This window comes from Stenella coeruleoalba (genome assembly GCF_951394435.1).
Source record: "Stenella coeruleoalba genome assembly, chromosome: 8".
NCBI lineage: Eukaryota > Metazoa > Chordata > Mammalia > Artiodactyla > Delphinidae > Stenella > Stenella coeruleoalba.
The window spans coordinates 35529903-35556024 of record NC_137154.1 but is presented as its reverse complement, the minus strand read 5'-3'; the positions used below and the strand labels follow the sequence as shown (position 1 = coordinate 35556024).

Here is a 26122-nt window from a genome sequence, read left to right as displayed (position 1 = left end):
GCCAGGACTAACTGCGTGACATTGGGCCATGTCCCTCACTTGTAAAGTGGGGGAAATAATACCCATTTCCCAGGGGTCTGTGACTCACCGGTGAGGTAGCGTGTGGGGAGGAGCCCTGCAGACTGGCTAAGAGCCATGGAGATGCGAGGGATGGGGCTTCTTCCTTTTTTCCTCGGAGGCGGTGGTGCCCTGGTCTTTAACTCTAGAGGAGCCAGACTTTGCTTCAATTAGTGAATTCCTTGAAAGTGTGGTTCACACTGCACTGGCTAGTGTCCTGGATAGCACAGCTGTCACTGTAGAACATTCTAGAGGATGCACTGCCTGTGAAGGGGTAGGGAGGGAGGCCACAGGGGTGAGCAGACAGCGCCGAGGAGAGGGCGGTGGCTTGGCAGTGCCTTCCAGGGCCTGCTAACATTGCCCAGTGGAACCTGCGGAGGAGAGAGCCCTCAGGTAAGAGTGACCTCATGCAGCGGTGATGTCACTCTGTCTTACGGGCTGTATTTGGGGACGGGCAGGACACACACCACCCTTGTTTGGTTGTTTCTTGGGAGCCAAATGCTCCCCATCAATGAATGCTGCCTCTCAGCTTCCTGCTGTGCTTTGTAGCTCTTTTTTTTTTTTTAAACATCTTTATTGGAGTATAATTGCTTTACAATGGTGTGTTAGTTTCTGCTTTATAACAAAGTGAATCAGTTATACATATACATATGTTCCCATATCCCCTCCCTCTTGCGTCTCCCTCCCTCCCACTCTCCCTATCCCACCCCTCTAGGTGGTCACAAAGCACCAAGCTGATCTCCCTGTGCTATGCGGCTGCTTCCCACTAGCTATCTATTTTACGTTTGGTAGTGTATATATGTCCATGATATTCTCTCACTTTGTCACAGCTTACCCTTCCCCCTCCCCACAGCCTCAAGTCCATTCTCTAGTAGATCCATGTCTTTATTCCCGTCTTGCCCCTAGGTTCTTCATGACCTTTTTTTTTTTCTTCTTAGATTCCATATATATGTGTTAGCATACGGTATTTGTTTTTCTCTTTCTGACTTACTTCACTCTGTATGACAGTCTCTAGGTCCATCTACCTCACGACAAATAACTCAATTTCATTTCTTTTTATGGCTGAGTAATATTCCATTGTATGTATGTGCCACATCTTCTTTATCCATTCACCTGTCGATGGACACTTAGGTTGCTTCCATGTCCTGGCTATTGTAAATAGAGCTGCAATGAACTTTAAACGTTCTCAGCAGACAGTAACCCAGCCACTTGCCTGCCAGTGTTTACATTTTCTGTCGAGGCAGAGAGAGTGGGAGCTGTAGCATGGTAAAAGCACTTTCCCGTTTCTATCATCCTCTTGACAGTGTCTTTCCAGAAACCTTGGGCAGTGAACATCACAGCGGCCCCTTGCTCAACTGATGTGCAGTGGGATTTGGGTGGGATTCAGCTGGGTAAATGACAGACACATTCATGGACATCTTCCCCAGCCATTCCCTGGGCACAGAGAGAGGAAGTGACCTCCCCTCACTGTCTGCAGGGCTCCCCAGAGGAAGTATTTGATGTACAGTGGGGGGTGGAATGGGAAAGGCAGGTGGGGAATGGTCCAGAAAAGTCGAGTGGTCTGGAAGGGTGGTTTTTAAAGGACCCATCCAGAGGTAGACAACAAGATACACAGTAACTCTGTGCCATATGATCCAGCACTCCCACTCCTGAGCATGCTGGACAAAACTGTAACTCAAAAAGATACATGCAACCCTGTGTTCATTGCAGCAGTGCTTACAGTAGCCAAGGCATGGAAACAACCTAAATGTCCATCAACAGATGAATGGATAAGGAAGATGTGGTACGTATATACAATGGAATATTACTCAGCCATTAAAAAGAATGAAATAATGCCATTTGCAGCAACATGGATGGATCTGGAGATTATTATACTAAGTGAAGAGAAAGACAAATACCATATGATATCACTTATATGTAGAATCTAAAATATGACACAAATGAACTTATCTATGAAACAGAAACAGACTCACAGACATAGAGAACAGACTTGCGGTTGCCAAGGGAGAGGGGGAGTGGGGGAGAGATGGACTGGGAGTTTGAGATTAGCAGATGCAAACTGTTATATATAGGATGGATAAACAGCGAGGTCCTAGCGTATGACACAGGGAACTATATTTGATATCCCGTGATAAACCATAATGGAAAAGAATAACAACAAAAAAAAGAAATCGTTACTAATATGCTTCACCCTTATACTAGGATGAAGATTCAGAGAGAGAACTATTCATTCACCTAACAAATATTTATTGAGCAACTACTATTTGCCACGTCCTATTCTAGGTGTCTAAGCTTATAGCAGTCACAGACAATAATCCCTGTCCTCATGGAATTTACATGCAGGGAGGGAAGAAGAGCCAGCACTTACTGAGTGCTGAACACACCAGACACTTTTCTAATCCAATGACTTGTTGCAACAACCCTATGAGATCCACGCTCTTATTACCCCCCATTCTTCAGAAGTTAGGTAACTTGTCCAAGGTCACTCAACTTGGAAGTGGCATGGCTCCTCCTCTCCTTTCTGTCATTTTCTAAAACTGCAGGATCCTGATGCTTTCTTAGCCTTGCGATGCCATTTAGGGCACAGCAGCTTCCATGGCTGCCCCTGGCCCTGAAATTCCTGATTTAGGACTCCTTTCTTCCTTGGTCCTGATGGAGAAGCCCCTTAACAGATTCCTGCTGCTACTGGTGCCCCAGGTCGCAGCATCAACCTACTTTGTCTTTCCACAGCATTTGATTTCTGCAGGCTTAGGTCCCTTTTCTGTTTCAGTGATGTCAGGAATAATCTTTTGCCTAGCACCTCTTTGCCTGCAGAAAAGGAACTTGAATCTATTTTTTCTAATATTTTCTTTTTGATTCTGTCTGGTGTTCCCGTCCCTCTTTCTGCTGGTTTAACTTTTCTGAAATGGCTTCAACCTGCTTCTTCAGTTCCTTCTCTGCCACTTTTAGGCCTAATACTGTGGACTGGTCCTGAGATTTTCCTTTCCTTTTCTTCTTTCTCTTTCCCACTCTTCTTGATTTGACTTCAAGATCAAAATCAGTTTTTAAGCTATTCTGATCCTTCCCGGGTTTCTGATGTCCTTACTGCAAAGTCCAAGTAGTAGCTTTGTGTGCACACGTTCGTCCCTGAAGCCTTCATGCCTCCTGACGGTGCTTTTCCCTCTGCCTTGATGCAGGTCTGGTTCTCAGTGCCAGCATTTTAGATAGAGACCTTTTACTTTTCCCGACTGGAACCTGGCTTTGTGCTACCACCAGTATGCTTTTTTTATCTATCTCAACTTAAGAACGTGTCATATTACATCACCTGGCAGAAGAGCTCTCATTCCTCTCTACCTGTTAACGGGTGATGCCACCTTCTCATTGTGATTGAATTGATCCCCCTGTCTCTGAAGTCCACGAACATAATCAGGATTTATTTAATATCCCCAATTAGGATAAAAGGGGCAGAGGCATCTTGGATTCCTCCTGTCAAACCACCAAGATCATCAGGGTCTTTCTTTGTTTTCATATCTGTTAACATCCCTAAAAAATTCCAGAGACTCGGGTTTCTAAGAGATGGACTTCTGGGAGTGGTGAGTAATTCAGAGAACATACAGACAAGCCACCCGAACCCATCAAGGTTAAGTCTGCCATGGAACACTACAAGTCTTGTGCAAACCTCTCTCAACTCCGGGAATTCTAGTATCTTGTGCTCATGAAGATTGGATTGGGTATTTGGCCAGGGAACCGAGGAATACATCATCTCTGCTCCATCAGTCATCCCTTCCTACAAAGTCCCAAGGGACATACATACTGAAGTCATGCTTTTCCAAGTTTACTGTGCGTATGGAACTTGCAGGGATCTTGCTAACGTATGGATTCTATTCAGTAGATTGGGGTAAGACTTGAGACTCTGCATTTCTAACAAGTTCCTAGGAGACGCTGATGCTGCTGGCCCATGGACCACCCTCTGAGGAGCAAAAGGCTAGACGACAAAGAGTCAGCAAAGGAATATTTTTATTATTTGCTGGAGCTTTGGCCCCAAACTCTGGTACTTCCTCTAATGAGGTGGACTTTGCAGTAGGGAGGACTTCTTTTTCCAAGAGAAGCCTGTTGTTTCTATCGGGGCATCAGTCTGGTTCTTTTTTTTTTTTTTAATTTTATGGAAGTACAGTTGATTTACAATGTTGTGTTTAATTTCTGCTGTACAGCGAAGTGACTCAGTTATACATATTTATATTCTTTTTCATATTCTTTTCCATGTTGGTTTATCATAGGATATTGAACATAGTTCCCTGCGCTATGTAGTAGGCCCTTATTGCTTACCCATCCTATATATAATAGTTTGCATCTGCTAATCTCAAACTTACCTCACCCTGCTCCCCCCCACTGCCAGCCCTGGGCAACCACAAGTCTGCTCTCTATATCTGTGAGTCTGTTTCTGTTTCATAGATATGTTCGTTTGTGTCGTATTTTAGATTCCACATATAAGCGATACCATATGATATTTGTCTTCCTCTTTCTGACTTACTTCGCTTAGTATGTTAATCTCTATGTCCATCCATGTTGCAGTCTGGTTCTTATTTGGCTCTCTTAGGGGTGAAGAGCTGCGAAGGACACATCTTCCCAAGCTGGAGAAGGTTTTGAGCCATGTCTTACCTTAATGGCTGTAGACAAGGAAGGGGGTCAAAGAGGCAGTGAAGGGAAACCAAGAGGGAAATGACTGGAAATCCCTCCAAGCAGCAGCAAACACAATGCCTTTCCTTGACATTCAAGGATCCTGGTCTTTGTGGGCCTTGCCTTCACCTCTCCTTCTGGAACACTAAAGACCCTACTATCTGCCCCTTAATATCACCAGTCCATAGCAGTGCTTCTTTTTGGTGGTGGGGGAGATATGGGGATAAAAGAACTCACTCTTCCTTTGCATTCTGTTCTTTCCACCTAGGATGGCTCTGTGTACACCTCTCCAGTAGACATAGATGCCAGATGATCTACACTGAACTAATGTAGTCCTACCCAGTCTCTAGTCACAGACTCCACAGAGCTCTCTTTCTGCTTGTAGAAACCATTAAATCCCGTGACTCTGAAACTTTTCTAACTAAAGTCCACTTACGCACAAGACCTGTGACTCACCTGCCAAATCTATCCCTACTTTCTAGAGGTGAGGTATCATAACAATGAGATGTTACTCTTCAAAGTGATTCTTGGCCTTTATTTTCTTTGGTAATGAGATGTACATCTTCTTCAGCAAGCACTCAGAGCCATGTATGAATTCAGTTTGATCCATGACTTTTCTCTTCATTTCCTGCTACTGACCTTGCCCGCTTTTCTCCTTGCATAGGCCCATATTTCCTGGTGTCCTTTGCTGACTTATCCTCAGCTCCTGTATCTCCAAATGTTGGACTCAGTTGTATCTTCAGGTATCTTATCATATTCATGTCTTTAGGTGATCGCCTCTAGTCTCATGGCTTGAAATGCCATCTATACATTGTTGACACTCAAATTTATATTTCTAGTCTGTACCACTTTCCGGAAACGCAGAATTGAACACCTAACTGCCTAGTTAACATCTCAGATATAAGATGCCAAAACCACCCACCTTCCCCACTCCTCAACTCTGGACATCTTCTTACCCCAAGCCTTCTCCATCATTTACTCAGTTGCTCAGACCCAAAACTTAGGGAGTATCCTTGAACCTTTTTATCTTTTTTTTTTTTTTAAATGTATTTATTTATTTTTGGCTGCGTTGGGTCTTTGTTTCTGTGCGAGGGCTTTCTCCAGTTGTGGCGAGCGGAGGCCACTCTTCATCACGGTGCGCGGGCCTCTCACTGTCACGGCCTCTCCCGTTATGGAGCACAGGCTCCAGACGCGCAGGCTCAGTAGTTGTGGCTCACGGGCCCAGTCGCTCCGCGGCATGTGGGATCCTCCCAGACCAGGGCCCGAACCCGTGTCCCCTGCATCGGCAGGCAGACTCTCAACCACTGCGCCACCAGGGAAGCCTGAACCTTTTTATCTTTACATCACTAATCCAGTCCACTAATTAGAACCATCTCCTCTACCTCCATAATATATCTTGACTTAGATCACTTCTCAGCATTTTCATAGCCATATCCCTATTCTAAGCTACTATCGTTTCTTGCTTGGAATATCATGATAGCCACCTAACTGGTATCCCATCTTCCACTTTTGCACCTCTGCGGTCCATCCTACATACAGCAGCCAGATACTATTACTCTTATGTTTGAAACTCCCTAATGACTTACCAATACACTTAAAATAGAATCCAAGCTAAAACCTTTCTTGTAGAGCTCTACCTTATCAGGCTCCTTGCTATCGCATCCATATTGGCATATGAGTATGGAAGATGACTTCCTTCCTCACTGTAATCAGACCGATTTCCTCTGTCTGAACATATGAGTCAGCTATTGCTGTGTAATAAACTACCCCCAAACTCAGGAGCATAAAATGATAAACATTTATTCTCACTTTTATAGGACTCCAAGTTGAGTGAGTCAGCTGATCTAGTCTGAGCTTGGCTAGGAGGTTCTGCTTCAAGCTGAAAATCCAGCTGGTCTTGTCTCTTCACAGTAGTTTGAGCTCAATTCTGCTCCAGCTGTGATCATTATGGAACCCAGGATGAAGGGCCAGCACCTACTCAGGGCATGCTCTTCTTGTGGGCAAGGCAGAAACCCTGGGGGGCAGGCCAATCACACAGGCCCATTTTAAGCCTTTGCTCATGCCACATTTGCTTATACCCCATTGGCCAAAGCCAAGTCATATGTCCAGTCTCAACAGCAGGGGGCAGGGTAGTGTTTTCTGTCCGCAGTGGGAGGAGGACAGGAATACATTTGGTGAATGACAGTCCAAACCATGATATACTCCAAACTTGTTTCTGCCTCAGAGCCTTTGTACTTGCTGTTCCCTCCGCATGGAATGCAGTTCACCTAGATCTTCATGAGCCTGCTTCTCATTATTCAGTTCTTAACTTACATGTTACTCCCTTAGAGAAGACTTTGAAGGTTCTTGATCTTGGCTAAAGTAACCTTCTCATTCCCTCTTTACCACATTACCCTGTTTTATCTTTTCCATCATACTTGATTGAGGCCTGGCATTGCCTTACTTACTTGTTTTGTTTGTTTATTGTCTATAATCCTCCAATAGCACGTACAGTTTTGGAGGACAGGACCTTCTGTTGTTCACAGAAGGATTCTAATACCTGGGACAGAACTTGTTACATAATAGGTGCTCAATAAATATTTGGTTTGACCAGGCATCCAATTCTTATATGCCTTAAAGTCCAACTATTGAAAATCCTAGGCCTCAAACACTGTGGACACAAGAGTGCATCACCACACGTGGTAGGGTTAATCAAATGACCCCCTACAATCTATAATAGTAATTATGGAGCTTAATTAACATTAATTTATAAGCAGTCTTAACAGTAATTGAGAGCCACAATCAACTAAAGATAGCGCTAATGATGTTGATACCAATATATTCTTCCTGAAAACTGTGGGTCTTCCAACCATCTGCACACGTTCATACACCGTAGGAGATTGAATGTTGCCAGTAGGAGCACTGGATGTTGTCAAGTATTTAAGTCCTTAGTAGACTAGAAACACGCTAATTTTAGTTGACTGGTAACACATTACAGTAACCTAATTAGTATGTTGCTGGTAAGTAACCCTTAGCTGTCCATAAAAATAATTCTTTGAAATGACGGGCTATCTACTCATGAAATTTATAAAAGCACCTTTATTTCTTGGTCAAGTTTGAGACTCTTGAAGAGAATGCGAGTGGTGTACCCCTGGGCAGTGGGCCACATTTGAAGAGTTACTGATCTGGTGCAATGACATCATCTTCTGAATGAGGACATTGAGGCTCAAGGTTGGGAAAGGATTGTCCAAGAACACATGGGTAGTAATGGCTGAATCAAGAACTATTATTTCTGGTCACCTGACTCTGATCTCAGGGTTCCTTCTGCTCTTCCATTCTGGACCTCCATGCAAAGTGAAAATGCCTTCACAAGGGATAAGATTTTCTTACCTATCTAGGGCCTATTCACTCTTAAGTATTTAACTCTGAATGGGCTAGTGAGGCAGGTCAGGGCAGGTATTATTCTATTTAATAGGTAAGGAAACTGAGATGTGAGGGGCCAGTCAGTAGCAGAGTTCCACTAGAATCCCTATCTCCTGAGTTAGGGAAGACTTCTCTGGTTATGTGGACTGTGGCTACAGGTCGAGGGTATCATTTGACAGTGTTAGTTGACAGAGAGTGAAGCACAGGGTCTGTAGGACCTTTGACCTTACTCCTAACAGTGGGCCATAGACTGAAGTTCTTTGAGAACCATCAGACAAAGGTCTCTAAGCTTCAAAAACTTTAAGGTGACATGGACTAGTGGAAAGATGTGATTTGGAGTCAGATTTGGGTTCAAATCCTGCTGTCTACTTACTAGGTCAGTGGTCTTGGGCAACCAGTCTGACCTCAAACTCCTCATCTGCAAAGTGGGGGGGCATTGACAGCCTTCCCCTTTTAGGCGTGTAGTAAGGAATCGAAGCATGTGGCCCATAGTGGACACTCAGTAGTGATGATTATTATTTAAAGTTGTATTGAGCATTGCCCTTTTGCGATTCTATCACATTTGCTGAGTGGGACTTTCATATAATGTGAAATTTTATTTACATCATGTATCCTAGATCATTTTAAGGTCTGTTTTCTTGACCCACTCACCATTCTTTACCAATTATTTACTTCTTTGTGGTGGTTTGGTAAATGGAAATTTAAGACGTGTGAGACATACAGCCTCCACGGAGCTTTGTTCCTGGTTATACACGATATACTCTGAAAGCTGGAAAGACCTTGAAACGACTTTGACCTATCCCCATGACTGAAGTTTAACACCATGCTCACCCCGTACCAGGCTGATAAAACCCTGTCCTTTTCTTTGCCTTCTGATGAAGTCTCCGGTTACGACTCTTTTTTTTAATGTAATATTTAGTTTTTTGAAATTTATTTATTTATTTATTTTTGGCTGTGTTGGGTCTTCATTGCTGCGCTCGGGCTTTCTCTGGTTGAGGTGAGCGGGGGCCCCTCTTCGTTGCGGTGCGCGGGCTTCTCATTGCGGCGGCTTCTCTTGTTGCGGAGCATGGGCTCTAGGCTCGTGAGCTGCGGAAGCTGTGGCACGCAGGCTCAGCAGTTGTGGCTTGCGGGCTCCAGAGTGCAGGCTCAGTAGCTGTGGCGCACGGGCTTAGTTGCTCCGTGGCATGTGGGATCTTCCCGGACCAGGGCTCGAACCCGCGTCCCCCGCACTGGCAGGCGGACTCTTAACCACTTGCGCCACCAGAGAAATCCCCACTGATGACTCTTGAGATAGCTCATTGTTGGTCTTCTCCCCTTTAACTCAGAGATGTGTCTTGTTCACAATTACATGCCTGACTTCCTTCTTATAAAACACCTGGCATATGTAATAATAATTTTGTGGAACAATTGAATATTGTCTCAGAGTGACGGACAGTGCTGACCTGGAGTGCAGTTGAATATATTTAAATAGTGGGAAAAAGTTAAGTAGTCTGTGTGGGAAATGTACCTGCTTTGAACCTCTGTGTATAAAAAGATATTCTCATGTGGTCATGCATGTTTGGGAATATTTTATATGATATATTAGTAGAAATAAAATGTCTTTTGAAATAAGCATATAAACATACATTGATTGATTCAGCGAGAAGAATGTGTCTCGATCAGCAAGATACTAGGAAGTCTAGGCATGATGGGAAGCAAGAGCTGTTTGGTTTGGCATCTTTTCATTTAAAAGGGAGGAAGGACTTGAGATGGAGTTTGGAAGGCATCTATGCAGAGGACAATGCCTGAGATCCTATGATAATGTTCAGATGTGAGTGATCTGGATATCAGAGGAGAAGTCGAGTTTGTGAGCTTCAGACCTGGATCCTGTCAGCTCTGTGTGGTTTCTCTTGCTTGTGTGGTTGGGACCTGCATGTCAGTAACCCATATACCCTCACCTGGCCTGTCTGTTGGCATCACTGTGTGAAAGAAAGGTGGGTCTGGGGGGTGGAGTTTATATTCTTAGTGAATTTCCTGACCGGTCAGATTGCTAAGCACGAATTGCTCTGCATACCCTGGCCATAGCCAAAGATGGTTGAGCTTGTGCCAGAGTGAAGGCTACAATGTGTCAGTCTACGCGCAAAACCTTCGTTCCACGGCCAAAGTTTTCTCCTTCCTGCCTATCCACAGTGGAGTTAGAACACCAGTGTTCCTTCAGTGCCTTCCCATCACCTTGGGATGTGTGACATGGCCTCGTCTAGATGCACGACTGTGTCTTACCACCCTCTTTGCTCTCTGTACTCCAGTCACGTTGCTGTGTCAGTTTCTCGAATGCTGCGTATTTCCTCATGCTCTTGTGTAAGTTTTGGATATTTTGCCTGCAAGTAAGTGATCGTTCACACTCATCTGGCTTAAGTAATAAGGAAGCTTTACGTATTATCTCATGTAATAAGAAGTCCTAAAAAAGAGAAGCTCTAGGTTCAGTAGATCGGCAGGCGGACTCTGAACCACTGCGCCACCAGGGGAGCCCTGTATGCAGTCTTTGTATCTGGTTTCATTTTGCTCAACATAATATTTTTGAGATTCAGCCATGTTGTTGCATGTATCAGTGTTTCATTTTTACTGCCAATTAGTCTTCCATTGTATGAATATATTTTAATTTCTTTTGGGTAAACATCTAGGAGTGGACTTTCTGGGTCAGAGGGCCAGTGTAAATTTATAAGAAACTACCAAAGAGTCCTCCAAAGTGGTTGTTCATTTTACTATCCCATCAACGGAGTGTGAGAGTTAAGGTGCTCTACATCCTCGCCAATATTTGATATTATTAGTCCCTTTAATTTTAGTCATTCTGACGTGTATTTAGCAATATCTTATTGTGGTTTTAATTTGCATTTCCCTGATGACTAACTATGTTGAGCATCTTTTCGTGTGTGTGTGTGTGTGTGTTTCCCCATTCCTATATCTTTGTGAAGGGTCTGTTACAGTCTTTTACCTGTTACTATTTTTTTTCCTTTTAATTATTGCTTTATGGGAGTTCTTTACATATTCTGGCTACAAGCTTTTTGTCGGAAACATGCATTGCAAATATTTTTCTCCCAGTCTCTGACTTATCTATTCATATTCTACTGGTGTTTTCATGAGCAGAAATTTTAAATTTTGATGAAGTCCAATATATAATCTTTTTTCTTTTGTGGTTAGCTTTTTGTATGTTGTCTAAGAAATCTTTGACTACACTATAAAGTTATGAAAAAATTTTATCTTCTAGAAACTTTATGGTTCTAACTTTTATGTTTAGGTCTATGATGCATCTTGAATTAATTTTTGTGTGTGGTATTAGATAAAAGTTGAGACTCATTTTTTAATATACATATATCCAGATCTTCTGGCACCATTTGTTAAAAAGACTTTTCCTATTTCATTGACTTGGTGACTCTGTAAAAAAAATCATGTGATCGTGTTCTCTATTCTTTTCCACTGATCTGTAGCTTTATTCTTACACTAATACCACACTCTTTTGATCACTGCAGCTTTATAGTAAGTCTTGAAATCAGATAGTGTAGTAGTTCCAGCTTTGGTCTTTTTTCATGATTGCTTGGTAATTCTAGATCCTTTCAATTTAAATTTACATTTTAGCATCAGCTTTTCAATTTCTTCAAAAAATTCTACTGAGATTTTGATATGTTTTATATTAAATCTGTGTATCAATTTGGGACAGTGTGCATCTTAAAAATATTGAGTCAACCAATAAACACTATATATCTCTCCAGCAATTTAGGTTTTTAAAAATATCTCTCAGCATTATTTTGTAGTTCTTAGTGTAGAGGTGTTGCACATCTTTCATTGGATATATTCTTTGATGTTAGATTTTTAAAAGCTATTTAAAATGTATACCATTTAACTTTCATTTTTAATTGTTGCTATTTTGTAGAATTGAAATTAACTTCTATATATTGATCATTTATCTTGAGACCTTGGTAGATCCACTTATTTGTTCTGGTAGTTTTTTTTTTTTTTCCTTTCACATACTCTATGAGGTTTTCTTCATTTACAATGATGTCATCTGTTAATGATGGCAGTTTTACTTCTTTCTTTCTAATCTTTTGTCTTTCATTTCTTTTCTTGCCTTATTGCACTGTTTAGGACTTCTAGTACAATGCTGAGTGGAAGTGATGCAGAACATTTTTGTCCCTATTTTAGAGGGAAAGCATTCAATGCTTCACCATTAAATATGATGTTACCTGTAGGGCTTTTTTCTGGGGTACATGCCCTGTATCAAAATGAGGAAGTTGTCATCTATTCTTAGGTTGCTAAGAGGTTTTTTGTTTTTTTTTTTATTTTTTGAGGTATGATTGACATATAACATGATCTTGGTTTCCTTGTACCACATAATGATTTGATATTTGTATGTATTGAGGAATGATCACCACAACAAGTCTAGTTAACATCTGCCACCGTACACAGTTACCTTTTTTTTTTTCGTGGTTAGAACTTTTAAGGTCTACTTTGAGTTCTTTTCCCCCATCATCATGAAAGCTTGTTGCATTTTGGTCAGGTGCTTTTCTTGCATCAATTGAGATGATCTGATGCCAACTCTAGCTTTAGTCAGCTTTGGGAGCACCCGTTCCAACAGCAGGAACTGTGGAAGGGCAAATATTTATAAACATCTCTTGTACAAATGGCAAAGAAAAACCTACTCTTCTTTGAGAATTTTCTCTATTAAATAAAGTTATAACTGGTGAGACCACAAAATTATTCTTTACCCTAATTATTGTCCTTTAAACAGAAAATTTCAGAGATATGTCTCATATACTAGAAATTACCGTGGTTTTAAAATCTTATCATTAACTATGTCTGGGAGAAGTAGAAGAGAAAGGTAGGAATGGGTACCATGCTTGGACTAGGTGGTGTAAGATTAACAGATGACACAGAAACACTTTCTTTCATTTGGCTCAATCTTTCCTTCTAGAGGAATGATCTTAATATGGGACAGTGTGGAACAAACAGGAAGTGAAAGTCCAATTTAGTTACAAAATGGAAAGAGAACTTCAAAATGCTTTAAACAAGTTCTAGCCCTGCGGCTCAGATGAATCTCATCCAGAGAAATAGGATGGACTTCGTTTTTGATCATCCAACCTCTGTCTTATAATCTTAGGGAAATCATGGGAAATGAGGGAGGAGATGAAGGGCTGGATATATATCCTTTATAATTATTATTTTTTAAAGGGGAAATTCTGGGTTCCAGAAAGCATAGCCTAGTGATCTTAATATCTCTTCTTGGCAAAATTTTTAATATCTCTTCTTGGCAGATTTCTTTCTCAATTAAACATATGGGAACATTAGAAGAGAAATTGTTGACTCCCCTGGAGCTGGTTCAAGAATCCATTCAAGTGTCACCTTTCTTTGATGGCTTCGTGGACCCTAAAAGGCAGAATCAATTCAGTTTGGTCTTTGTGCTCCTACATTAATTATACTTGACTCTGGCCCTGACCACATATTTTCTCATAATTTGTGTCTTTAGCTGTCTGTGTCCTTCACTAAACTACCTTTCTAAAGGCCAGAACCAAGTTTATTCTCAGTTATATCCCTGAGTTTAGCAAGTGCCTTAAACTATAAAGGCACATACTAAATGTTTGTGTGATAAATGAAATGATAGGACTTGCCAAACTCATATTTTTGAAAGAATATTATGTACCAGCCAAGCTCTTTTACTTGTAATAGATCAACAGACAACTAAAATGGCTTAAGTAAAAAGGAGAAATTTAATTGGCTTGTGTAACCAAAGTTAGGGATAGAAGTGGCTTGAGTCCTCATAGATTAAGGTACTCTAATGATGTCATCATGACTTAATTTCACTTTCTCTTCGTTTTTTAGCTCTGCTGTTTGGGGCTGGTTATTTGCAGACAGGCTTCTCCCGTGGGGAGCAAGGTTGCCCCTAGGATCTCAGGCTTATATCATATTCTCTCCAGAATGTCAGTGGAAAGATGCCTCTTTTTTGTCAATAAGTAAAACAAAAACTTTGGAACTGTCTTATTGGGCTGTCATTGGTCATATACCCATCCCTGAGCCAAATACTGTGCTCAGAAGGATAGATGATGCTGATTGGTCAGCCTGGGTCATATGTCCACCCATGGAGTTGAGGGGTGGAGTCAAGACCTGAACCCAGTAGACTGAAAGTGAGTGAGTGGTGGATCTCCAAAGGAAGACAATGGTGTAGTTACAGAAAAGGAGGGAAAGTGCGTAATGAACAGGGAAAAAAACCTCAAATACCTCTGGGTTCTCAACCGTTCATCCATTGTTATCTCATACACAAGTATACTTTGATGTCAGTGGGGCCTTAAGCACAGTCTCTCAGGATGCTCTTTGGGCAAGATGGTTAAATGTGAGCTCGTTGATAATACAGTTAGGTGGATTTATAGTTGGCTGAACAAACATATCCTAAATGTGTTGATTCATGAATTGATGTTGACAGGAAGGGTGGTCCCCAGGGCCATGCTGTCTGATTTTGCACGTAATCCTCTCTGGGCTGGCATTTTTCAGCAGCAACTTGGAAGAAGACAATCATAGGTATGCTTATCAGACCTTTGGGTTGACAGCTCCTGGAATTTTGGGTTTCCCAATCTGGTAAAGTTGCAGAAAACCTTTAGGAAATGATGCAGAGTCTTCAGCTTTTTATTTTTGCCAAGTAAGGATGCAAATATGTTAACTATCATCTATTCATTTCACCAATATTTTATGAAGAAAAGATATTTTAATATCAAAAAAGGGAGGAAGAACGTGATCTTACAGAAAAAGAAAGCGCTTCCCCCAAAAGGACAATTGGCTTCCTTATAGTGACATTAAAAGAAAATAATAAAATGGGTATAACACAAATGATTGCAACGTAAAAAGTCAATTTTCCAAATTACAACGAGTCTGGTTTCTGTAATTTTCTCCCTTATAGATTTGGCATTTTGGAGATTTATATTTGACAGTACATCACAGCACAGAGCTTTAATGTCAGCCTAGGGACCAGATTAGTTTTTAGACTTAGTGGAAAGTTCAGATTCACATAACTCTGCTGACACAAATAAAAGAATGACACTCTTAATGCTATTTCACTCGATTCAGACATTTTACGTTATACCAAGACAGGATAGGAAACAACTCACCCACCTACAGGCCATATACGTGCACATCTCTGGCCTGACATGCCTCAGCCATTTCTGCTGCCTACTTTTCCCCACAGGGCAGGGAAGAAGCTCTGTGGTTTCTGGTAGTGAGGTGTGCAGGAATGATGGTGGGGGACTCGGGAGTGGTTATGGGGAGCGCTGTCACCTAGAGGGCTGCCCTCACCTGGTGTGCTCAGGCAAAGGCCCTGAGCATCTTGAGTGAAGCAGGCAGGAAAGCAGCTGAGAGGAATGCTGAAATCAAACCCTCCTTCACCCACCCGCAACCAACCCAAAGTCTGTTCAAGTCCCTTATTCCACAGCTGTTGCTGGAGGTGATGAAGAGCTGGGAGAAATAGCTCCTTCACTGAATGTCAGGATCAAGGTTCTCAGTATCCCCGTGAGCAAGAACCAGGAACCAAAACTGACAGGATGGAATTTCATAGGGATTAGTACAAAGTTCTTCCCAGTGGTTCAACTGCACAAGAGCAAGCCTACCTTGAGAGCAGTTTAGGAGAAAAAGACCTGTTTTGTAAAAAATTTACTATTATTATTTTTTTTGCGGTACGCGGGCCTCTCACTGTTGTGGCTTCTCCCGTTGCAGAGCACAGGCTCTGGATGTGCAGGCTCAGCGGCCATGGCTCATGGGCCCAGCCTCTCCGTGGCATGTGGGATCTTCCCGGACCGGGGCATGAACCCGCGTCCCCTGCATCGGCAGGCAGACTCTCAACCACTGTGCCACCAGGGAAGCCCAACCTGGGGTTTTTAATGGACTCAAGTTCAGTATGAGCCAAAAGAACCTATGCCATCAGTCTTAGGCCACCTTAGTAGGAACATAATGTCCAGATCATTCTAATGACTTCATCTGAATGTAATTACTTCCCAAAGGTCCCCCTTTCCAAGTACCATCACACTGGGGGTTAGGACTTCAGCACAGAATTTATGGGAGGGAACACCATTTAGTCCATAACACATACCTATCACTTTCCTTCCCAAACAGCCCCTCATTCTGATTTCCCCTCATACCATTGCTAATCTTTCTTTTCTCTAGTCTACACTCCAAGCTGTGGCCAGCAGCATTCTCCCATAGGACCTGTTCAGAATGCGTTGCCCTGTTTAGAATGTGGCCTGATGAATCCAAACTCCTTAGCATGACATTTGAGACCTTCCACCAATCTGGCTCCAACCCATCTTTCTGTTCTCATCTCCCACCACATCACATTCCTGATTCTAAGATCTGTCCATCCTACAGCTGATCCTTGAGAGTGTGTTGCCCTTTCCTGATGGAAGTCTGTGCTTTTGGTGTTTCATCAGCCAGAGATGCCTCTGTCTCCGTTTCAGCCTCTTTAACTTCTTTCATGTGTATCACATTTTTTCTTGACCCATCCTGGATGACCTCAGACTTAAATGGGTTCTTTCTCCTGGAGGATACGGTATATTTCTTAACATTGTCTTTAATCCACATTTTATTCTGCCTTATTTTGTAGCTTGTTCATCTCTCTATCTCCTCTGTTAGGGTGTAAGCTTCCTGAGGGCAGGGACTCTGGTCATTCATGTTCTATTCTCCCCCAGGGCTTTGCATACAAGTGGTTGCATACACCAACCTCTTGACAAGCTCAAGAGGTTTTAGGTTTATTCTGTGGAGAAGGAAAGGGCACAAGTAGGACCAACCAGTTGAAAGTTCTTTATTTTGATTTAATCTACAGAGAGACATTTTGAATTAGGTCTGATCAATAATGGAGAGGGTTTATCAGGAGGTGGTGAGTGTCTGTCCCTGAAAGTATTCAGACAAAAGCCAGGAAGACCATCTCTCAGAGATATTAGAGAGAGAATGCCTGAATTGGTGGGAGGTTGGGTTAGGGGTCCTCCCAGGCAGGGTTTCTCAGTCTTGGCACTGGTACCATTTGGGGCTGGATAATTCTTTGCTGTGAGGGCCGTGCTGTGCATTGTAGGGTGTTTAGCAGCATCCCTGTCCTCTAACCACTAGGTACCAGTATTACCGCGTATGGCCGCCAGGTTGTGACAACCAAAAATGTCTCCAGGCATTACCAAATGTCCCCTGGGGGCAAAATCACCCCAGTTGAGGATCGCTGTTTTAGGGTCCCTTCTATCAGTGAGAATCTGTGAATGTTTTTTTCTATGTAACAAATCTGCCAGAATCATTGCAAATTCTGTGGGTTGGGAGAGCAAAAGGGAAGGATGGAGAAGGAACAGATCTTTATGGAGTCTACCGTATTCCATGACAATCTTGGAGGTGGGGCGTTTTACTTTTATTTTACAAATGAGGAACCTAAGACTCAGAAAAGTCCTTCAGCTGTTGAATAGCATAGTTGGGGCTCAATGTGGGCTTGCCTCACAAACTCTGTCTTCTTCCCCCGCCTCCCCCCGCTTGCTTTTACCTAAGTGTGTTTCTCATTGCCTTTAAACTCGACTCTTACGTTAACCTGCCTCCTTTTGTGAGCCTCACATTTAAAATCTGAGGGTGTTTCAGTACAGTTGTCCCTTTGTATCCACAGGTTTCGCATCTGCAGATTGAAACAACCACAGATCAAAAATATTTGGAAAAGAAAAAAATTCCAGAAAGTTCCAAAAAGCAAAACTTAAAGTCTGCGCTGTGGCAACTATTTACATAGGGTTTACATTGTATTATGTATTATAAGTTGTCTAGAGATGATTTAGAGTGTATGGGAGTATGTGTGTACGTTATTTGCAAATACTACACCATTTTACATAAGGGGACTTGAGCATCCGTAGATTTTGTTATCTGAAGGAGTCCTGGAACCAATTCCCCACGGATACCAAGGAACTACTGTATTTACTTCTTGTAAGTTTCCGCGGAGCTTCAGCTCAGTGCTCCCCTATAGGGCTGACCTGGAGCCTCACGGAAGAAGCCCACGTTGTGATGCCTTGGCACGGATGCCCTTACTTAACGCTGCTCATGGCTTGTTCTCCCCCTACACCAACTTTATCAAGATACAATTAATATGTAACATTGTGTAAGTTTAAGCTGTAGAATATGATGATTTGCTATATGTATCTATATATTGTGAAACGATTACCACAACAATGTTAGTTAGTACCCATTACCTCACATAATTACCATTTTGGTGTCTGTGTGGTGAGAGCATTTTAGGTCTCTCTTAGCAAGCAGATCTTAGAAGTTCTCATCACAAGAAAAGTTTATAACTGTGTATGGTGATGAGTATTTTTGTGGTGATTGTTTCATGATACCTACAAATGTCAAATCATTATGTTGTGTACCTGCGATGAATATAATGTTCTACGTCAATTATATCTCAATAAAAAAGATCTACTCTTTTAGCAACTCTCAAGTATATAATACAGTATTGTTAACTACAGTCACCATGCTGTACATTAGATCCCCAGAACTTATTCATCTAACAACTGGAAGTATGTATCCTTTGACCAACATCTCCTCATTTCTTCCACCTCCCAGCCCCTAGCAACTAACGTTCTCCTCTCTGTTTCTATGAGTTTATTTTTTTTAGATTCCACGTATAAGTGAAATCATACAGTATTAGTTTTTCTCTGTCTGACTTATTTCACTTGACATAGTGCCCTCAAGTTTCATCCATGTTGTTGCAAATGGCAGGATTTTCTTCCTTTTTATGGCTGAATAGTATTTCAATGATATAATAATATTATTATATAATATAATAATAATATATATGTGTGTGTGTATATATATATATATATATATATATATATATATATATATATATATACTGCATTTTCTTTCCTTTCTTTTTTAAGTGAGCAATGTTTATTGAGCCTCTATTATTATAGTCCTGGGAGGTGATTTACAGGAAAACAGACATGGTCCTATATCAGGAGGTTATGTGTGAAGACTCTGGAGAAGTTTTTATAATGATAAGAATGAAAAGTACTATGTTTTTGAGGGATTTCTACTTTATAGGATTATTGTGAGGATTACATGAGAAACTTTTACTCCCTCCCCACTTTTTTACAGATATAGAAACTAAGCCTTAGCAAGGTCAAATGGAGACAAACTCAGATTGAATGTTTCCACTATCCTGGTGCTCTGTCAGCATCATATTGTACAGTTGAGCAGGTTGTTCAGTGCTTAGAGGTGCCTGGCTGAGAGTGGAAGTTATACCACATTTTCTTTATTCATTCATTTGCTGATGGACACAGGTTGTTTCCGTATCTTGGCTATTGTGAACAATACTGCAGTGCACATAGGGGTGTGGGTATTGCTTGAGGTAGTGATTTCATTTCCTTTGGATATATACCCAGAAGTGGGATTGCTGGAACACATGGTAGTTTCATTTTTAATTTTTTGAGGAACCTCCATACTGTTTTCCATAGTGGTTGTATCAATTTACATTCCCAACAACAGTGCACAAGGGTTCTCTTATTTCCATGTTTTCACCAACACTTGTTATCTCTTGTCTTTTTGATAATAGCTCTAATGGCTTGTTTTAAGGGAGACTTAAATGTCACCAGGGTTCACAAACCTGTGAATACCAATGGAACCCCACGGTATTCATAATAACCACAAAAACATCTATTCTCGCTCCATTCTGCCCAAGAAGAACCTAGTTTTCTGTGCAACATCTCAGGAACCCCAGGTCTTTCTGGGGTCCCTTACAGGACACCTCACCACTCAGTCTGACAGCTTCATCCACCACTGGGCATGTTTTTTTTGTTTGTTTTTGCTTTTTGCGGTACGCGGGCCTCTTACTGCTGTGGCCTCTCCCGTTGCGGAGCACAGGCTCCGGACGCGCAGGCTCAGCGGCCATGGCTCACGAGCCCAGCCGCTCCGCGGCACGTGGGACCCTCTCGGACCGGGACACGAACCCGCATCCCCTGCATAGGCAGGCGGACCCTCAACCACTGCGCCACCGGGGAAGCCCTGGGCATGTTTTTTTTTCTCAACTCTGGCCAATTCAGTAGTCTGCTGGGAGAAGGTTCATTATTGCCAGGACTGTTAGAATCTCTTATGAATCACTACTTCTGTCCAGGGTGCTGTGCCCAATGGACCCCAGGGATGCCGGTCTTCAGGGATGCAGAAGGCACTTGCTCCATTTGAAGACAGAGCTATCCTCCCTACTTTGGCTTGGGACCCAGCCCCTTGGAGGAACAGAGCATTCCTAGCTTTAAGTAGGAGAAGGACTCTTATTCCAATTACTCCACACTTTGTTTCCTGGCCCCCAGTTATCCCTGCTTTGCCTAGACCCCACAGAATCTCTCAAGAAGAGACTCCGTCTCCTCTGAGCTCTTATCCCTCTAGATATAGAAGCTCAAACCCTGCCCAAAGGCTGGGCTGGGGAGGGAGCAGACATCATTCTCTACCTGCATCCTCACAGAAAAAAGGAATCCTTCTTTTTTCCATCCCAGTTGCCAAACGAAAGTCCTAGAACATATAGCGGCTATATGGTTTAGTGCGGGGAGGGAGCTTGCCTATATTTACAGCACCTGAGTCTCCACTCAGCCAGCCATGATGCCCTCTTACACAGAGGAAAGAGGAGGTTTAACACTCGAACTGGGAAATGCCAATATTTCCTGTACCATCAGTGAAAGGTTTAGGCTGGAGTACATGTAACTGTAATGTTCTCACGTGTGTTTGTTTCATCCTTTTGATTGGTTTGACTAGTGTGGCCGGTTTCATTCTCTGCTACTCAGGATCTGTCTAGGACACCACAGATCAGCTGCATGTAGGGATATGATTGGAGAGCCCTGGAAACATTTGGGTACACACTGGTGTTGGCACACATGTTGGATGGGTCTCATGTCCCAGATCATGAGTCCCTAGACTTGATCCGGGACAAGTGGACCTAATGAGCGCTGTCCTTCCTCTGCCCTCATAGGCCTGGGTGGGAGAAGAAGGGAGATGGGGTGTGGAAGGTAACACCCAGCCAATGGGGGAGAGAGGGAGTGACCGACTAGGGCCCATGGTGCTAGAAGTCAGCTCCCAGATCTATCGAGCAAGACCTTGAGATTTGCCACTTGAGATCCTTTGACTTAAAAACAAGATTTCTTAGGATTTCAGGCAGCATTGCCATTGGTATACATGCGGCTGATTTGGTCATCTTTTTATCTTCATTCTTAGTTTCTTTTTGCCCCTAAACCTGAACTTTGGTGTCTAATCCCATTTGACAGTGTCTGTTAAAGATTTAAATGCTGATGCCAGATTTCCCAGCCCTATTTGGCCTCTTTGAAATATTGGGTCTGAAAGAAGGAAGGCTCAGCCCGGCACCTACAAACGGCAGCCCCTCAAGAGTGCCAAACGCTGCTACTGTGCCTTGCGCTGAGGGAATAAAACTTAGCTTTTCCTCATGAGCATTCAAGCTGCTACCTTATTTATCTGCCAGAGATTCAGACTCATCTTGCTGTCCACACTGCAAGCATGTCTGGCATGTGAGTGTGTGTGTATGGGTGTATTTGTCATCAGCACCTAACCACCTTTGCATTCCCTGATGTCATGAAGTGTCAGTCGATGGCAAGATGCCGTTTAATGCAACATGGCATTAGGTAAGACAATGTGACTAAAGTCATCTCGGAAACTACAGCCTCGATGTAGTCGCCATTCACTGGGCTTCAGAATGGTTCTCGTGGGTAGTAAAAGTCACAGTTCAAGACTACCTGGTGTCTTGGAGGAAGTGAGTGAAGATGAAAAAAAAAGTACGAGTTTCCAATTTCCCCAAATAGGCATCACTGTGCACCTGCGAAGTATACACAAGAAAACAACAACATATGCTGAAGCTTTTGCATTCTGGTTTTCCTGATGATGCCGGGTTTCATTTTCTGGAGGAGTGTTAGAAATGTTTCCTAGCCTCAGCTTAATCTTAAATGTGCTTGTCATGTCCCACAGACAAACCCATAAGTTGGGAAGTTTGGCAAATTGCTCATCCAGGAGGTCTACATCTCGGTTCTTCAAGTTCTAGGCAAGCAGTGACTTTAAACTGTCTTTTTGCTCTTACATATTTTGAAACAAACTCTGGAGCAAAAATGTATTGGGGAGGAAACTTGGAAGCCAGCTGGTTTTCTATGTGTGATAGAACAAGATGCTCAGAGATTCGTTTGAAAAAAATGAAACCTCGAAACTTGAAGTCTGACGTCCCCAGGGCCATATGATAAATGCCAGTGGTTGTGCAAGTTCCTTTCCTTTCTTTTTCACATATATTTCTTTGAAAGACAGACCAGAGCCTGAACTTGGAAGGAACCTGGCAGCCTTTGCTGGGGAGAGGAAAATTCTCGAAAGAGAACGCTGTGGGTGATTTAAATATCTCTCCAGGTGAGTGCAATCACCTGAATGATGTTTAAGATGTAAAGTCACATACTTTGCCCACTAGTCTGTGGTTCTGAATGTGTCTCTTTGAGTATTGGCAGGAGGATTCTTAACCACTGTGCCACCAGGGAAGCCCCCTGAGTCACATTGTTTGATGTGCTGTTTCAAGTCAGTTTCATAGTGAGCAGAGCACCCTTTGGTTTTTTGATTTGTTCCCTAATTATCTAGAAATGTCCTCATTAAGAGAGAAAGTAAACACAGTTTCAGGTGCTGTGCTGAAGACAGGAATTGTTGGGTAGTGGGAGGGGGACCCGGGAGAATGGAGAACGCACGTGTTTCTTCTTTGAGATAAAAGCCCATCCCAGAAACAAAGGCTGTTAGAATACAAAAGCTCTTTGTACACTGAACACGTCTGCTGTTACGGATGAACCCTCTCCAATGGCTACCATCAAACTTGTCATATTTTATTCATGAGTTGTGGTGTGCCTGGATGAAATAAGAAAAGCAAAGCTCCAAATCAAAATTATTGCATAAAAAAGATAAAATAGTTATTATTGTGACATTTTGGAAGAATTCTTAAATCTCTCCAAGAATTCACTTGAATTCTTGAATTCTTGAAAAAGTTACACGGAACGGCTGGGTGTGCGGCATGTCATTTTGCTGGTCGGGGCTCCTGGGCTCAATTACATCTGGACCCACACTGACAGACTCTATGCCTATAGTGAATAAGAGCATAATTAAAGAAAGGGCGACAGCAGTGGTCGTCAGGCATCTTTTTTTTTTTGCAGTACACGGGCCTCTCACTGTTGTGGCCTCTCCCGTTGCGGAGCACAGGCTCCGGACGCGCAGGCTCAGTGGCCATGGCTCACGGGCCCAGCCGCTCCGCGGCATGTGGGATCTTCCCGGACCGGGGCATGAACCCGTGTCCCCTGCATCGGCAGGCGGACGCTCAACCGCTGTGCCACCAGGGAAGCCCTGTCAGGCATCTTTGCATTTATCATTCTTACATTATTACTCTGTGGTTGATAAAATATGGCATTTTTGTTGTTTTATTTTTATCTTTTTTTTTTTTTTTTTTAGAATGTGGTGTCTGGATTGTGTGGTATGCCTTGTATGGGGAGATTTGGGGGAATAGTGGCAGGAAAGTCCACTTAAAAGTATGCCTTAGGGCTTCCCTGGTGGCGCAGTGGTTGAGAATCCACCTGCAATGCAGGGGACACGGGTTCGATCCCTGGTCCGGGAAGGTCCCACATGCTGCGGAGTAACTAAGCTCGTGTGCCACAACTACTGAGCCCGCGTGCCGCAACTACTGAAGCCCACGTGCCTAGAGCCCGTGCTCCACAATGAGAGAAGCCACTGCAGTGAGAAGCCCGTGCACCGCAATGAAGAGTAGCCCCTGCTCGCCGCAACTAGAGAAAGCCCGCACGCAGCAACAAAGACCCAACACGGCCAAAAATAAAAAAAAAAAAGTATGCCTTGCACCCCATAGATGTTGTAGGACAGCAACAAAGAGTTTAGGAAAGAAGCTGTTGGTTTACATCATGAATTTGAAAAAGTAAGCTGAAGTGCTTTTGTAAAAAGACATGCCAATTTCACTGAAAAAAAAAAAAAAGAAAAAAGAGAAAAAGGCCCACTATTGCTCTAGTGGCTGTCTCTGCTGACACAGGGCTTGGGTGATCCCCATCTATTTCCTGATTTATCCGGAAATGCCTACCATCCCACTCTACCCTTATGCTCATGGCCTCCCCGTCTCTGGCCCAAATTAGTGATGGATTCATTGTAAGCTAACTTACTCAGGATTTATTTTCATCCTATGGTGTTCTCTCCACTTGTTCACACTGCCGGATTGTAAGTGACCTGAAAGCCAGTGAGAGAAAGCCTTGTCCACATAGTCTCCGTACGCGCCCAACTCGTGTGGTGTCGTGCAACCCCTGGCACTCAGACAGGGAAGAAAGTGACAGTGACGAACATTTTAAAAAACTGTTCATGTAGATGATTACATGTACATGTCATGTAGATCCTGTGATATAAGTATCATCATTATATTAGTCGCCATTTAATGGAGGAGAAACTGAGTTTCGGGGGGATTGAATGACCTGTCACTCGGATGCTAAGTGCCAGGACTGATGGTGGATCCAAGGTCTTCTGATCTCAAATTCCACTTCCACACAGGGCAGTGTTTCCCAACCTTTTCCGTATCATGACACATGATTTTCAAATGGCTATATTTGTATATTACACTGGGGAAAAGACAAGGGGCTGTTTTCTTTTTTTTTTGCCTAAAGTACTCTTCCTGGCCACACCGAGGGCTGAGAGGATCCAAACCTCAGAGATACCTGTTACCAGAGCCGCAGCATCTGTGGAGAAGCACCTGAGTGAGCCAGAAAGGGCCTGGGAAGGCAGGGGATGGAGGTTTTGTGTGGAGCCTGGGTGTACGTAGAGTGTGTGGTATTAGCACATGTTAGAGCCATGCCGGGGACGGGTTGCGATCCCAGATGCATGGAGGGTCAGCCAGGTCATCGCTGAGTGTGTGCACCAGCGAGGGAATGCAGACAGCGGGTGACATTGTGCAGTGCCCTGTTATCTCCTCAATGCCACATTCACTGCATTGTTACCTGTGGGAATGTGGGCCCTGTTGCCAGATCATTTAATTTTTTTACTGGAGGTCTGGATCCTTATATGAAAGCTGGGAATTTTTATACTATATCCCATCGATTCCAAGACACACACACATTCACATTTTTGTAGTTATGTAATAAACGGTCTTATGATCAATAGTGTCTCAAAGTCCTAATGGGTAGCTTTTGGTGTTCTTTGTAGGGTGTGTAAAATAACGGTGTATCTTGTAATCTGTGCCACCTTGGACTTGATGAAATGTGATGTGTAGGTTGGGAGAGCGGTGGAAGACACTGAAGGCTAAACTAACATGCTGGTGCTGCGCCTGGCCTGAGGCTGGTCACTTTATCACTTTGGACCTGGAGCCAGGACTCCGCACAGGACCCAGTTCTCAGCTGTGACTGCTTCTTACAATCACTTCGGATACTTAAACAAATAAATCCTGATGCCGGCTTCACCCCAGACTACTTTCCTGAGTCTCCGGGTGTGAGGTACCTTAAAGGAGAAGGCCCCCGTCTGCCTAGGCATTTATGAGCTGCAGGCATCAGTGGAAAGGAGAAACACAGGGTGACAGGTACTTAGGGCTTGGCAGAAGTTGCCCTGGCAATTGGCTTTTAACTGTATGTTTCATGCATAAGCTAGCCACAGCATCCTTTTTGATATTTCCTTTAAATCGAAGATCTCACCATGATTAGAAAGCTGCCCGACCCCCTAGTGTGTGCTGGGGACAGGGCAAGCTTGGGAGCACAGCTTCCTGGACATCTGCTTTGTTTTTTAAAATTTTTAGTTTTGTTTTTTTAGTTGAAGTATAGTTGATCTATAATGTGTTAATTTCTACTGTACAGCAAAGAGATTTAGTTATACATATATTCTTTTTTTAATATTCTTTTCCATTATGGTTTCTCATAGGATATTGAATATAGTAATACACTAGGACCTTGTTGTTTATCCATTCTATATATAATACTTTGCATCTGCTAATCCCAACCTCTGA

The 26122-nt window shown here is 42.9% G+C and overlaps 1 protein-coding gene across 4 annotated transcripts in view; it reads left to right on the top strand.

Annotated features, from left to right (window-relative positions):
* NELL1 (neural EGFL like 1) overlaps positions 1-26122 on the top strand; it is a gene marked incomplete at its 3' end in the record, with an annotated part of 862435 nt that overhangs the window by 40329 nt on the left and 795984 nt on the right. The window lies entirely within an intron of this gene.